The sequence below is a fragment of the Sminthopsis crassicaudata genome, chromosome 4 (assembly GCF_048593235.1).
Source record: "Sminthopsis crassicaudata isolate SCR6 chromosome 4, ASM4859323v1, whole genome shotgun sequence".
NCBI lineage: Eukaryota > Metazoa > Chordata > Mammalia > Dasyuromorphia > Dasyuridae > Sminthopsis > Sminthopsis crassicaudata.
In genome coordinates, this window is record NC_133620.1 from 30,164,986 (window position 1) to 30,179,919 (window position 14,934).

Consider the following 14,934-nt stretch of genomic DNA (forward strand, 5'->3'; position numbering starts at 1 on the left):
CGGCGGCGTACCAACAAGCTACAGACACTGGAAACGATCACGGGGGGGGGGGCACCCCGCTTGGAGGTGAATCACGGACGGCTTCTTGAGGAGGAATTTTAGTTGGAACTAAAGATTATTCTGGGTAATCTAGGAGGCAGAGATGAAGCAAGAGGACGTCCTGGGCATGGGGGATAATGCCCAGAGCAGCCAGGGGCCGAAGAGAAGAGTGGGTGAGTGAGTGGAGAGCAGGCAAGAGGACTGGAAATGTCAGGAAAGCAGGTTCTGAGGGACTTAGAATGTCCAACAGAGGGCTTGAACTCTGACCCAGGGGGTGACAGGGAGACACAGGAGCTTCCTGAGAGGAGAGGGTGACATGGGCAGACTTGTGTCTCAGGAAGCCGACTTTGGCGGCTGAGAGGAAGGTGGGCTGGGCCAGGGTGAGACCTGGTAAAGAGAAATCGATCAGCGGCCTACTGTGATAGCCCCAGTGGGGAGAGAGAAGGGCCCAAAGCTGAGGGTGGCAGGCTCAAAGAAGAAAAGGCAGAGAATGTGGGAAACATAGCGGAGACAGACTGTATGTGGGCATGATTAGTCAAGACTGGCGCCTTGAATGTGAGGCCAAAAAACCGGAGGATGGTAATAAGTGGAGAAGGAAGGTTTGGAGGAAAATGGTTCACTGTTGGACAGAGTGAGTTTAAAATGTCTCTGGGAGGCAGGTGGAGAGGGGCGTCTGGGGGGAAGCAGAGAGGCTCAGGCTGGAGAAGAGATTTGAGGATCATCAGCACAGAGACGGCGACTGAATCCACAAGAGCCGAGGAGACCAGAATATAGGGAGAAGAGAAGAGGGGCAGGGCAGAGGCCCGTGGGACATCTACACTTGGCCATTAGGACCCAGACAAAGATCTAACAAAAGAGACGAGAAGGAGAACCAGGAGAGAGGAGGGTTACAAAAACCTAGAAGGAAGGGGAGAACCAGTACAAGGTTGGTCAGTAGTGTCAAGGCTGTCCAGAGGTCAAGAACAAGGATTGAGAAAAGGTGGTGAGAATTGGCCACGAAGAGCCGACTAGCATCTCTGGAGAGGTGGGGTTGGGCTGAATAAGAAGAGGAGAGGAAAGGGAGTGGATGAGGGCCTTCTCAAGGAGCTTCTCTAGGAAGGAATACAGGCGTCCTCATTGTAAGCCCCTTGAGGACTGATTTATTTTGTTTTGCTGTTCATTGCTGACAATCAACCCAGAGTCTTGCTCCACAGAAAGTACATAATACCAGTTGCATGAATGAATAAGTGAAGGAAGGAAGGTACAGAACAGCATCTCCACAGCTCCCTCTTGTCCTACATCATCACTGGCCTCTGGGATGTCTCTGTGGAGGCACCAGGCCCACCCCTTTCTCTCCACCTTAAAGTCCTTTCCTTTAGATGCACAAGACTTCTCCAGGTGCACTCCATCCCCTCCAGCAGTCTGTCACATCCATACTTCAAGCTTTGAAATGATAACTTTAGACTGAATGTAATGTGAGAACTGTTTTTGTTTTGTATTCTCTATCAGAATGTCTTGCATTATAATAAATGAGTGTTGGATTGGATTGAAATACATTCTACTTCTATCACCATTGTCTTAGTTATTTCCCATAGCACCACATCCCCCTCCTGTCACCATACAACCAAAGAGTGGGTTTGTTTGAGGGGGCTGTCGTCTCATACTCTTTACCCCAGTCCTTGTAGTTCCTGGTACAAAACTTGGGTGTTTTTCAGAGAACACATACCTAGGCATATGACCTCATATAGAAATGCTAGTGAAGTTGATTGTTTGAACCCAAGTACGAACCTTGACATCTATCTTATTCAGTCCAGTTCAATGTCAAGATCTTTTTGGATCCTCACTGTCATCCCATGGGTTAACATTCTATTCCAGCTCTGTGGATACTATTTATTTAATAGGAAAAACCAATGAGTCTCTGAGACCACCATGTTCCAACAGCTACAGTGTAGTTCCTTCCTTTAAAGGAGACGTTGTGCACTACACACCTCTCAGATTAGCTAGGATGACAGGAAAAGATAATGACAAATGTTGGAGGGATGTGGAAAACTGGGACACTAATACATTGTTGATGGAGTTGTGAACTGATACAACCATTCTGGAGAGCAATTTGGAACTATGTCTAAAGGGCTATCAAACCCTCTGATCCAGCAGAGTTCCTACTGGTCCTGTATCCTACAGAGATCTTAAAGGAGGGAAAGGGACCCATGTGTAAAAATGTGGCAGCCCTTTTTATAGTGGCAAGGAACTGGAAACTGAGTGGATGCCCATCAATTGGGGAATGGCTGAATAAGTGATGGTATATGAATGTTATGGAATGTTATTGTTCTATAAGAAACGACCAGAAGGAGGATTTTAGAGAGGCCTGGAGAGACTTACAGGAACTGATGCTGAGTGAAATGAGAAGAAACAGGAGATCATTGTACGGGACAACAACAAGACTTTACGATGGTCAATTCTGATGGACGTGGCTCTTCAACATTGAGGTGATTCAAACCAGTTCCAATTGTTCAGTAATGAAGAGAGCCATCTACACCCAGAAAGAGGGCTGTAGGAAATGAGTGTGGAGCACAACATAGCATTCTCACTCTCTCTATTGTTTGCTTGCATTTTTGTTTTCCTTCGCGGGTTCTTTATTTCTAGATCCAATTTTTCTTGTACAGCAAGAAAACTGTATAAATATGTACACATATATTGGACTTAACATATACTTTAACATGTATGGGACTACCTGCCATCTAGGGGAAGAGGTGGGGGGAAGGAGGAGAAAAGTTGGAACAGAAGATTTTACAAGGGTCAATGCTGAAAAATTACCCATACATATGTTTTGTAAATAAAAAGCTATAATAATAATAAAAAAGAAGAGGTTGTGCTTTAAGTACACGTACAATATAAAAGCAAAGATTACATGTTTAACAGAATGTTTCTGGATCCAAGTAATCTAAGTTGAGCCAGTATTGAGTGCTCCCTCCCTCTAGTTAGGAGAAAACCGAGAGTTCAGCTTACACTGCTCAACAAATGGCTAAAAGACCAATTTCCTTCCAAAGTCACAGACCCTGCTGCTCAGGCACAAGAGCTAAAAGAGCTGGGTTGAGAGCCAAAGGATTCATTCTTCCCAGACATGGTGTGAAAGAGAACAAAGACAGAGGAAGGCCCAGCTGGCCAAGGCCAGGGAGCCACAGAAACCAGCTGGGCTGACAGAGCAAAAGATGTCCAAGATGAAGATTCTGGGATCTCACCGATTCACAATCTTCAACATCTTCATCAAAGCTCAGCCTTGTGGAGGCTGCCGTTTCTCTTCACCCTAAGAGGGCACTTTTACTTGGTATTTTAAGGTCTCTTTATCTCGTTTGATCTTCAAAACAACCTGTGAGGACGACACTGTTCTTATTTACAGAGGAGGAAACTAAACCTCACAGAAGGCGAGTGCCCAGGGTCACACAGCTCCTCTTGACTCCGAGGGTAGCCCTCTACATCCTCAGGCTGCACTGTGCCCGGCCCTTGCCAGATGACCAGTCATCATCCACTCTCTAGATGACAATCTTGCCTTCGGTGTCTCACTGTCATGTGGCAGAGCAGCTGACACTCACAGTGCACCTCTTTATCATTATTCCATTATACACACTTAGCATATCATAGAGCAGAGAGGTGGCAAAGAATAAAAGCAATTTAAAGAAACCTTAACAAGAGATCCAAGTAACAAAAGCCATCTCAAGAATTTTCAAGTTTAGAAACAGACTAATTACAGAAGAAAAATAGAAAAGATCTGCAAAGATTATTACAATAAACTTTTCTCCATCAAAGCCAGGAGAACCATTAGTTCATCAGTTCCTCCTTGTGAGCTCCTTGAAAGCAGGAACTGATTTTTTTTTTATCTCTTTTTGGATCCCCAGCATTTTAGTATAACATCTAGCATAGAGGAGATGCTTAATAAATGTTGATATCATAGGCCCCAAGGTGTTTATAAAGAAGGTAGAAATGACAAAGAAAAGCAGGCAATTAGAGCAAATACACATAGAGAAGATCCGTATTGGAGACCATGCAATTGTAAGCCTGCTAAGATACCGACATACACTGTGTCTGCAGAAAAGCAGGATGCCAGTGGTGTGGGAAAGATTTTAGGCCTTACTGCTACAGAGAATATGTCAGCATTTACCCACCTCTATACCAACTTTCCCCTTCTTTTTTCAAAACATCAAACACTTGGGAAAAAATTGTACCTGTGAAAATGTCAGTAACCATTATCTCTCTCTCTGTCTCTCTCTGTCTCTCTGTCTCTCTGTCTCTCTGTTTCTCTCTCTCTCTCTCTCTCTCTCTCTCTCTCTCTCTCTCTCTCTCTCTCTCTCTCTCTCTCTCTCTCTCTCTCTCTCTCTCTCTCTCTCTTTAACAAACAATTGCTAAACATCTATCTATATGTGCCAGGAATGAGACACAAAGATAACAGCAAAATAGTCTCTGCTCATAAGAAGTTTATCCCCGTCAGAGAGAATACAACAAGAACCCAGGGGACTTGTTACAAAGAACACTCAATTTAAAAAAAAAAAAATCCAGGAGTCTTTTGAAAGAGGGTATCTCATGATTCAGGGCAGGTCCAATGGTCTTGTAATGGAGAGAGCCATCTGCATCCAGAGAGCAGACTGTGGAGACTGAATGTGGATCACAACCTAGTACTTGCACTTTTTTGTTGTTGTTTGCTTGCATTTTATTTTCTCATTTTTTTCCTTTTTGATTTGATTTTTTGTGTGTATAGCATGATAATTGTAGAAATATGTATAGAAGAATTGCATATCTTTAACATATATTGGATTACCTGCCATCTCTAGGGAAGGGGGCAAGGGAGAGGGAGGGAGAAAAAAATTTGGAACACAGGGTTTTGCAAGGGTGAGTGTTGAGAACGATCTACGCATATGTTTTGAAAATAAAAAGCTTTTTTTTTTAAAAAGCATAGTATTTAAAAGTAAAAAAAGGAAGAAAGAAAAAGGATACCTCAGCTGAATTGAAGGAAGCGAAGGGGTTCTAAGGGACAGGAGGGAGAGGTAGTGGTGGGAACAGCCCAAAGGCCAGTCTGACTCAAAGGGGAGTCATTTACCATTGGACTGGAAAGGCAGGTGAAAGCCATATTGTGGAAGGCTTTCAATCACTTCCTACTCCCTTTCTCCCACAACCAACCCTGGTAACAAAGAATAATCAAGCGACATCAAGAATGAGCCACATCATGTTCTTATCCGAAACCCAGATGTCTCTGCCGAGGAGAATATTTGTCTCAGCACCGGCCTTAACCAAACAAGGCGCGTGGGGAACTCTGAGGACTGTTTAAATGCCAATTATTCCAGTCATCAGACTGATAGATCCGCCTGCTGAGCCAAGATCAGTCACTAACACGCACTCTTCTCCATCTTTTAAAAAACCTCCATGAGATTAGCAGGCTACAAGCACAGCAACCTGTGGGACTGCTTGGTCCCACAGTTACCTGAAAGGCGCAGGCAACCCAAGTGCATTTACCCAAGGCCTTGTTCATCAAGGGTTATGCTAAAGCACAATCCACCTTGTCATACTCTTCTCCTTGGCCCCGGAGTCTCCCCAAGAGACACATCAAATCATTTGAAATTCCTCAAAAGGCTTCCCGGCACAGAAAACTCAGGACACCATGATTCCCAATATCTAACACGGCACGAAGCAGAAGGCTGCTGGGCAGGTTCTGTGCCAGGTCCCATGCCAGCAGCATGCCTGACTGCTCCGGTCACGGCGGAGAGCCGGCCAGAGTCCAGGTGAAGGGAGGAGATCCCGGAGGATAGGGAGGGCCTCCACATGGTCTAATGCTGATTGCTTTGGGCCCTGGGATTTGCCAGAGCCTCTGGGAAGGGTTCTGGAATCAATCAAAGGTGTTGGGCCTCTACTATCTACACACAAAAATCCAGGGCTCCTGCCTCTGCCCCCCAGGACAGACTGCTTCCTGCTGGTAGTCAAGGAGGATGCTGTGGGCCGGGCTAGGCACATTCCCCAGGGTTCACACAGATCCATCAAGTAAAGCTCAATGGGCGATGCAGTTTATTACATCTGAAAACTGAGACAATATAGGAAATCGCTTTTACAATCAGACATTTCCTGTTTCTGGTTTCCAAAGTGGCTTTTCCTTTTCGGATAGGGCCTCTGAATAAAACCAGGGCTGAGCCCTCTCAGCGGTTTGTCTGGGCTCACAGCTGGCGGCCTGCCCGAGGAAGACCCTTTAGCCCTGGGCACAGGGAAGCGTCTCCCTGCCCTTCATGACGACTAGCAGAAGCTTTGGAGTGACTCTCAAAATCCTGAAATCTGGAAGAGTCTTGCCACCCTGAAGAGGCTGGACACTCACCCCAAGAACTGCTTGGCTCCCTCCTGAGTGCTCATAGGCAAATGAGCCTGGGGACACAAAGAAAGGCAGAAACAGGCTGCCCTCAAAAAGCTCCCACTCTACAGGGGAGACAACATGAAAAGAATGGCATGCAAGCAAGCTCTAGGCAGAGGAACAGGAAATACTGAAGAAAGGGAAAGCATTCGAATTCTGGGGGGAGAGGGAGAGGCAATCAGAGTTAAATGATATGTCCAGGGTCACACAGCTAATGTCAACTATCTGAGGCTGGATTTGAACTCAGGTCCTCTCTATCCACTGTGCTCTATCCATTGTGCTCTATCCACTGTGCCCTCCAGCTGTTCTTAAAAACACTAGAGTTAAGAAAGAATGAAAAAGTTATCTGTAAAAGATGGGATTTTGGGGGGACGTGTAGGCACTTGAGGGAAACAGCAGATAGTGATGAGAAGAGAGAGAATTCCAGGCATGGGCCCAGTCAGAGGAAATGCCCGGGGTCGGGAGGTGGAGGGCCTAGAGCAGCGAGTTCCAGATCTAGAGCTGGCAGAAACCTCAGAGGTCTGGCCCACCCAAGCAAATGTGAGCGGCTCCTTCTCCCCATTCTCCCCCAGGGGTTTGCAAAGTCACTGTTCTGTACCCTACTGATCGCCACAGGGACTGCCCAGCATGGGAGGAGAGCCAGAACTGGAGAAAGGAACCAAGCAGCGCAGTCAGGAAAGCGAGGATATGGAAAGGAAGCAGTAGAACCGACCAATCAGTGGTTGGGACTGGATGACCCCAGAAAGCTCCAGACAAAAGTATTCATACGGCACAAGGCAGCCAGAGGAGCACCTTCCAGGAGGTTGGTATCTCTCCCTAGCAGACTGCAGGTACCCAAGCAAGGCAACAACTTCATTTGGAAAGGGGTGGCTACTGTACAAACAGCCATATTTTTCCTTTAGGTACCTATGGATGAGTGTGTGAAGCTTAGGACCCCTTGTGGTCTATGTGAGCCAAAGTCCTGGGCATCTCAGAAATAGGCAAGTCCCTCGGAGGCCCAGCCAGGGAGTGATGAGTCTGGGCAGCCAAGGGTCCTTCTCTCCACAGTCCAGGTTCTTCAAAGGATGGAATGGATGTAGGGAGCCCCTCTTGGCTCTTCAAAAACGAATTTTTTAAATGTAGATAGAAACAAAAACAGAAGCAGAAAAGATTGGGAGAGATGGAAGGAGGAAAAGACACTGGGAAGAGAAAAGGGAAGGAAAAGGCATTTGAGGGGTGGAAGATTTCAGTGTCAGAGACTGAGAATACAGGTCCATGGAGGAACAGCCACAAGGGTGATGTGACCCAACTGTGCTGAATTTCCATTAGAACAATATAAGAAAAGTCACTAATTTGTCCCTGGCCTTTGACCCAGCAAATCCCTGTACTTGGCAGACCCCAAAGGTCAAAGACAGAAGCAAAGGTCCCAAGCTATGTATCAAAATAATCAAAGAAGCACATTTTTTAAAAAATTAGATTACTGTGATTAGATCACAAGGATTAACAAAAAGATCCTCTTCACCTCCCCCATCCCTCATTCAGTCATTTCAGCCACGGGCAGCTCTTCTTGATTCCATTTAGGATTTTCTTAGCAGAGATATTGGAGTGACTTGTCCTTTCTTTCTCCAGCTCATTTTTTACAGATGAGGAAACTGAGGCAAACAGGGTCAAGTGACTTGCCTGGGGATCATATAGTTATTAAGAGTCTAAAATCAAATTGGAACTCGGGACTTCCAGATTCTCTGCACTTGCACCACTTAGCCATCCTTGCCCTCACTCCTCTCCTCTCCCAGGCTGAGCTCTGCTTCTGTCTCCATGACTCCCCACTCCCCATTTTTTTTTCTGAAATCTTCCAACATGAGACTCCCTGACTCAAGTAGACTATGATTGTTTTCTTTCAAGTAACAGCTTTTTATTTTCCAAATACATAAAAAGATAGTTTTCAACATTCCCCCTTGCAAAACCTTGTGTTTCAAATTTTTCTCCGTTCCTTCCCCCCAGCCTCTCCCTTAGACGGTAAGTAATCCAAAATATATTAAAGATGTACAATTCTTCTATACATATTTCCACATTTATCATGCTGCACAAGAAAAATCAGATCAAAAAGGAAAAAAAATGGAAAATGAAACAAACAAAAAGCAAGCAAACCACAACAAAAAAAGGGGAAAAAACTATATTGTGATCCATATTCAGTACTGACAGTCCTCTCTCTGGGTGCAGATGGCTCTCTCCGACACAAGTCTTTAAATAGACTATGATTAAAAAAAAAACAAAAACACATGGTAGCCAACAGGCTCCCTCAGCCCAGGGGTCAGCCCACTGGATTCATCCCTTTGTCCAACTGAAGCTGATGAAGGCTCCTGGAGGGTCTGCCAAGTTCTGGGCAGGGAGCTCAGAGGATCCTTCCTAGGAACCAAACGAGCCACTGCAAAGGACAGAGGGGCGTGTGTGGCCCTGGTTTTGAAAAAGGGAGAAAAGGTGGTCTCATTGAACTACAGACTGGGGAAGCTAACTTTGATTCATGGCAGAACCGACGTGGGAGATTTTCTGAGCACAGAAAGAGAAAAGCCACAAACCCTTAGGCCTGCAGGATTAATGAGGAACACGCTTGGCCACACTCATAGCAATACCTAGGGAGGGGATATTCCAGAGCCCTAGACAAAACAAGAACAAAAAGGTCTGGAATCATAAAGGAAAGACCAAGGAGAGAGTATGATTGAGAGGAGCACAGCATTACCAAACCTTAATTATAGTATAACGCAATAGTCATTAAAACTATTTAATACTAGTTAAAACAAAACAAAGCAAAACAGAAAAGGGGCTCCATTATGAAACACTATATAAACAAGAAAGAGAAGTAACTGAAAACAGTGACTTCGTATTTGATAAATAGGAGGACTCCCTTCTCTGACAAAAATTGTGGGGAAGCCTAGAAAGCAGTCTGGCAGAAATTAGGGTTAGACTAATCTCTTATATCATCTTCAAATAATAGGTACATGACTTGAATATAAAAAGCCACAGCATTAAAAAAAAAAAAGTTTTTAAAGTGAGACAGATATACTAATATATTGGGGGAAGTGTTGCTTTTGGGTTTTTTGGAGGCAAGCTAGTAAATGACTCCTCATGACTCTAGGACCTATGCTCTCTCTCTATCCACCGCATCTGCTAGCTGCCCCCTAATAGATTTTTAATGGAGTTGTAAATTGGTACAATCATTTTGGAAAGCAATTTGGAATTATGCAAATAAAACAGCTAAAATGTCCATATCAAAGAAGGAAAGGAGAAAAAATTTTGGAATTCAAAATCTTACAAAAGGGAACATTGAAAACTATTTTTACATGCAAGTGGAAAAAATATGACTATTAAGTGAAAATAAAATAAAAATAAAATGTTCATATCCTTTGAACCTCAGCTAGACTAGATTTATACCCTGAGAAAGCCATCCAAAAAAAGCCCCCATATACTTGAAAATACTTATAGCAGCACTTTCTGTGAAGATACAAAATAGATGTCCATCAATTGGATAATGGCTACAAATTGTGGTAAATGAATGTAATGGATTATCACTCTCCTCTAAGAAATGATGAATGTAACGAATACAGAAAAGCATGGAAAGAACAATATGAACTGACATGGAGTGATGTAAGCAGAACCAAAAAATATATACAGTGACCACTATAATGTAAATGGGAAGAACAATGACACACCAAAAAAAAAAAAAAAAAAAAAAAAAAAGAAAGAAAAGAAAAGAAAAGAAAAAGACTAACAAAAGCAAAATGATCAAGTACTCATATGAAGAGACATGAGAAGATCCCTTTGTGGAGGTGGAAGTGTGCACAGATATTATACATTGCATAGACAAGGTTTCTGGACTTTCTCAATGTATCAATCAGTTCTACTGACTTTTTCCTTCTCTTTTTCTTCTCCAAAAATTTTAATGTCATATGGCTGTCAGGGAAGGGGAAGAAGAGGGACATATAGAATACTATGATGATTAAGAAACAGAAAATAATTTAAAAAAAAAGAATGAGATGAGGCATCTTTTATAACTAAGGCTAAAATAGAGAATTTTTTTTTCTTTATTAAAGCTTTTTATTTTTTAAAACATATGTATGGATAATTCTTCAACATTAACCCTTGAAAAATCATGTGTTCCAAACTTCCCCTCCTTACCCCCACCTCCCTGAGATGGCAAGTAGTCCAATATATGTTTTTGTTTTTTGTTTTTGTTTTTGTTTTTTCTTTGCTAAGGCAGTTGGGGTTAAGTGACTTGCCCAGGGTCACCCAGAGAGGAGAGAGAGAGAGGGAGAGAGAGAAGTGTTATGTTTCTGAGGTCAGATTTGAACTCAGGTCCTCCTGACTTCAGGGCTGGGGCTCTATCCACTGCATCAGCTAGCTTCCCTAGTCCAATATATGTTAAACATAGTAGAAATATATATTAAATCCAATATATGCATACATATTTATATAATTATCTTGCTGTACAAGAAAAATCAAATCAAACCAGAAAAAATGAGAAAGAAAATAAAATGCAAGCAAACAACAACATAAAGAGTAAAGATGCAATGTTATGTGCCACACTCAGTTCCCTACAGTCCTCTCTCTGGGAGGGAGATAATTCTTAAATAAAAGGGGGGCAATTATAAAACACAAAATTGCAAATGCATAACATTAATAGGATTTTATATGAATAAAATGAATGAAGAGAGAATAAGAAGAAAAACTGTAAAGTGAAAAAATATTAGAATTAAAATTTACTGATAAAAGTCTGAAATCCAAGATATATAGCAAAATGGCATAAATATGTACAGAGGAACATACACATATGTGTTAAAAAAATAAAACTAGAGTCATCCTTCAATAAATAAGTTGTCAAAAGTTAGAACATATTTTTCAGAAAAGAACCACAAACTCAAATGATCATGTAAACCAACTCTGAGGTTTCACCTCAAACCCTGCAAAATGGCCAGAATGACCAAAATCATAACCATCAGTGTTGGAAGAACTATGAAAAGATAGGAGCACTGAGGCACTCATAGTTGGTAAATCAGCTTGAAATTCTGCAAAAAAAGTGACTCTACTCTCCAAACCCACTGGTCCAGACAGAAATTAGAAAAGATTTGCAGCGGTATTCTGTGGTATTAAAGAACTAGAAGAAAAATCAGTGTTTATTGGACTGAGAAATAGCTAATATAATTAGATATTACTGTGTGGCATGAAAAAAATTAACATGGGAAGATTTATAAGAACTGGTTTAAGAATGCAATTAGCAGACCCAGAAGAATATTAATAATTACCACAATGTAAATGAAAAGATCCCTAAAAGGAAACCAAACTCTGAGTATCTGAAAAACCACTGATGGGCCTAAAGAGCCCATGTGATATCTCCTGCCAGATTCAATCACTATTATCTGTTGCTTTTGCTGAATGTTTTTCTTTCTTAAAAGGAAGGGCTTTCTTTATCTGGAGTGAAAGAAGGAGAGTTCCCCTCTAGAAATGACTTACATAAATATACCGTCTTAGGAGTAAGGCATATCTTCCATCACATGTCCTCTCCTGTCTCACATGAAGAGATGGTAACCCCCTCTATATGTAGAAGGGATTTCTTTCCCATCTGTCCTCTCCAGCAGCTTTCCCGTTATTATCTTGATCTTCAATCTCTCTGTCCACTCACTGGCTGCCTTCCTACTTCCTACAATCATGCAGAGGTTTTCTCCATTATCAGAGAGAGAGAGAGAGAGAGAGAGAGAGAGAGAGAGAGAGAGAGAGAGAGAGAGAGAGAGAGAGAGAGAGAGAGAGAGAGAGAGAAGAGGAGAGAAAGAGAGACAGAGAGACAGAGAGAGAGAGGAGAGAGAGGAGAGAGAGAGAGGGAGAGAGAGAGAAGTTCCTGAATGTGAATGAATGTACTGCTCTTAAGAGCACTGAACATTTTTTTAAATGACACTGACAAAGGTATAAATGACATCATCAACTACCTGATGGGATATGTAAAACTAGGAGGAATCTCTCATAAATTACCAGGTTAACATTCTGGAGAGCAATTTGGAACTGTGCCCAAAGGGCTATCAAACTGTGCATACCCTTTGACCTAGCAGTGTTTCTACTGGTCTTATCTCCCAAAGAGATCTTAATAGAGAGAAAGGGACCCACATGTGCAAAAATGTTTATGACAGCCCTTTTTGTAGTGGCAAGGAACTGGAAAGTGAGTGGATGCCCATCAGTTGGAGAATGGCTGAATCAGTTATGGTCTATGAATGTTGTGGGGTATTATTGTTCTGTAAGAAATGATCAACAGGATGATTTCACAAAAGACCTGGAGAGACTTGATGCTGAGTGAAGTGAGCAGAACCAAGAGATCATTGTACATGGTAATAGCAAGATTATAAGATGATCAATTCTGATGGACGTGGCCATCTTCAACAATGAGCTGACTGAGGCCAGTTCCAATGAGCTTGTGATGAAGAGAGCCATCTGCACCCAGAGAGAGGATTGTAGGAACTGGGTGTGGATCACAATGTACAGTATTCTCACTCTTTTTTTGTTGTTTGCTTGCATTTTGTTTTCTTTCTCATTTTTCCCCTTTTTGATCTGATTTTTCTTATGCAGCATGATATGATATGAATAGAAGAAATTGCACATGTTTAACATATATTGGATTACTTGCTATCTAAGGCGACTAGGGAGAAAGAAAGGAGAAAAATTTGGAACAAGATTTTGCAAGAGAATGATGAAAATTATCCACGTATATATTTTGAAAATAAAATGCTTTAATTAAAAAAAAATAAATGACAGGATTAAGATCTGAATGATCTTAAACTATAAACTTAATTTAATAAGATTAAAATGTAAAAGGGATAAAGTTAAAGTTCCAACTTTTACATTCAAAAAATCCTATATAACATAGACGTTAACAAGTAGGGGAAAGAGGATAAGGAGAAATTGTCTATGGTGTGCCTAGATCCCCAAATGCCCGAGGGAAGGCCTGAGCAGAGAGCAGCCCCTGGGATCCCACACCTGGAGCTAGATGCACCTGAGAGTGCAGGCCATCTCATACCTGCACCATAGGCTGCTTCTCAGCTGGTCTCTCCTCTCCAAGCCATCTTCATCCAGCTGCCAAAGTGTCCGTCCTAAAGCTCAGGGCTGACCACATCCCTGTCCTGCTTGCTCACTCACTCAGGGTTGGCTAGGCTCCCACTTTGTACCAGGTAAGGAGGCTGTGGGGGCAGGGACCCACCTTGGAGCTGGTCCAGGGATCAAGTACCATTCTGACACATACCGGCCCTGTCACCCTTGGGGGGCAGGGCTATTCTCTAAGGCTGCATAGTGCAGAGTGGGTACCAATGTCACGGGTAAAAGGGATTTACCTCCCCATGACCTCCCTACACTTGTGAAATCACAGTAGGCCGGGCACCGGAGATAGTCAGCTAATGAGCACTTATTAAGTACCTACTATATGCCAGGCACTGTGCTAAGCTGGACTAGAATGGGGGACAACTTGAGGCAGACTGACCTACTGGCAGCTAATGCAATAATCCAGATGTGAGGTGGTGAGGCAGTGGGAGGGAGAGGAGAGGAGGGGCCTGTTTCAGAGATTTTGGGAAGCTAAAATCAATGGGCCTTAGGACTGACTGGATACGTGGGGAAAGGGAAAGGAGCAGAGGATGGCCCCTAAGGTTTGAGCTTCATTAACTGGAAGATACTTTCAATAATAACAGAGAAGTGAGGAAGTCAGGAGGGAAAATGAGATCTATTTTGGACATGTTGAGTTTAAGAGGTCTGTGGACATTTAGATCAAGATGTCCAATAAACAGCACCATGGAGGCTCGGATGGGGCAGGGCTCCCCAGCATCCTACTCCACCTGTAGCCAATCCAGGGCAAAGCTGAAGGAGGAAGCAATTCTGAGGCAGAGGGGACACTGACCTGGGATGCAGAAGCTGGCCCACTGCCTCCTAGCAGGTGTGCCCTCCACCTCTAAAGGACAACCAATGTCTTTCAACCTGCATCCACAAAGATTGCGCCGAGCCTCCAGGAGATCTGAGGAGCCAGAAGCTCTCCCCACCGCACTATCAGACCTGGAAGGAGGAGTTTCTGCATCTGGTAATTGAGGAAGTAACAAAAAGGCCCTTAACCTGTAGGGGAGCTGGAAGCTCACGTGAGGAAACTGAATGAGGAGAAAGGAAATGCTCCCTGGGCTCACAGAAACCACAGCACCAGCAGGGAGGCAGGGAGACCCAGCAAGAGGGAGAGGCTAAGCATGAGGAATGGAGCAAGCTGCCCAGGACAGTGAAGGGCACAGCTCAGCTGGACTGGGCAGCAAAGGAATGGTGGGGAGGAGGGCAGCAGAGCTCCCAATGGGAACTTGCAGGACCCCCAATGGGAGCCCCTCAGTGATAAACAGAAACATGGAGGATCTATAAGTCTAGACAAGCAGGATACATAGAGTGCAAACTGGAGATAACAGAGAGAAGGCAGTAGCACTGAGGGGCACAGGGAAGGCTTCCTGCAGATGATGGATCTGAGCTAGGACTTGGAGGAAGCCAGAGGAGCTAAAGGA

General features: G+C 43.4%; 1 protein-coding gene across 7 annotated transcripts in view; it reads right to left on the bottom strand.

Annotated features, from left to right (window-relative positions):
• Positions 1-14,934, bottom strand: part of ST3GAL3 (ST3 beta-galactoside alpha-2,3-sialyltransferase 3) — a 128,428-nt gene that overhangs the window by 77,530 nt on the left and 35,964 nt on the right. The window lies entirely within an intron of this gene.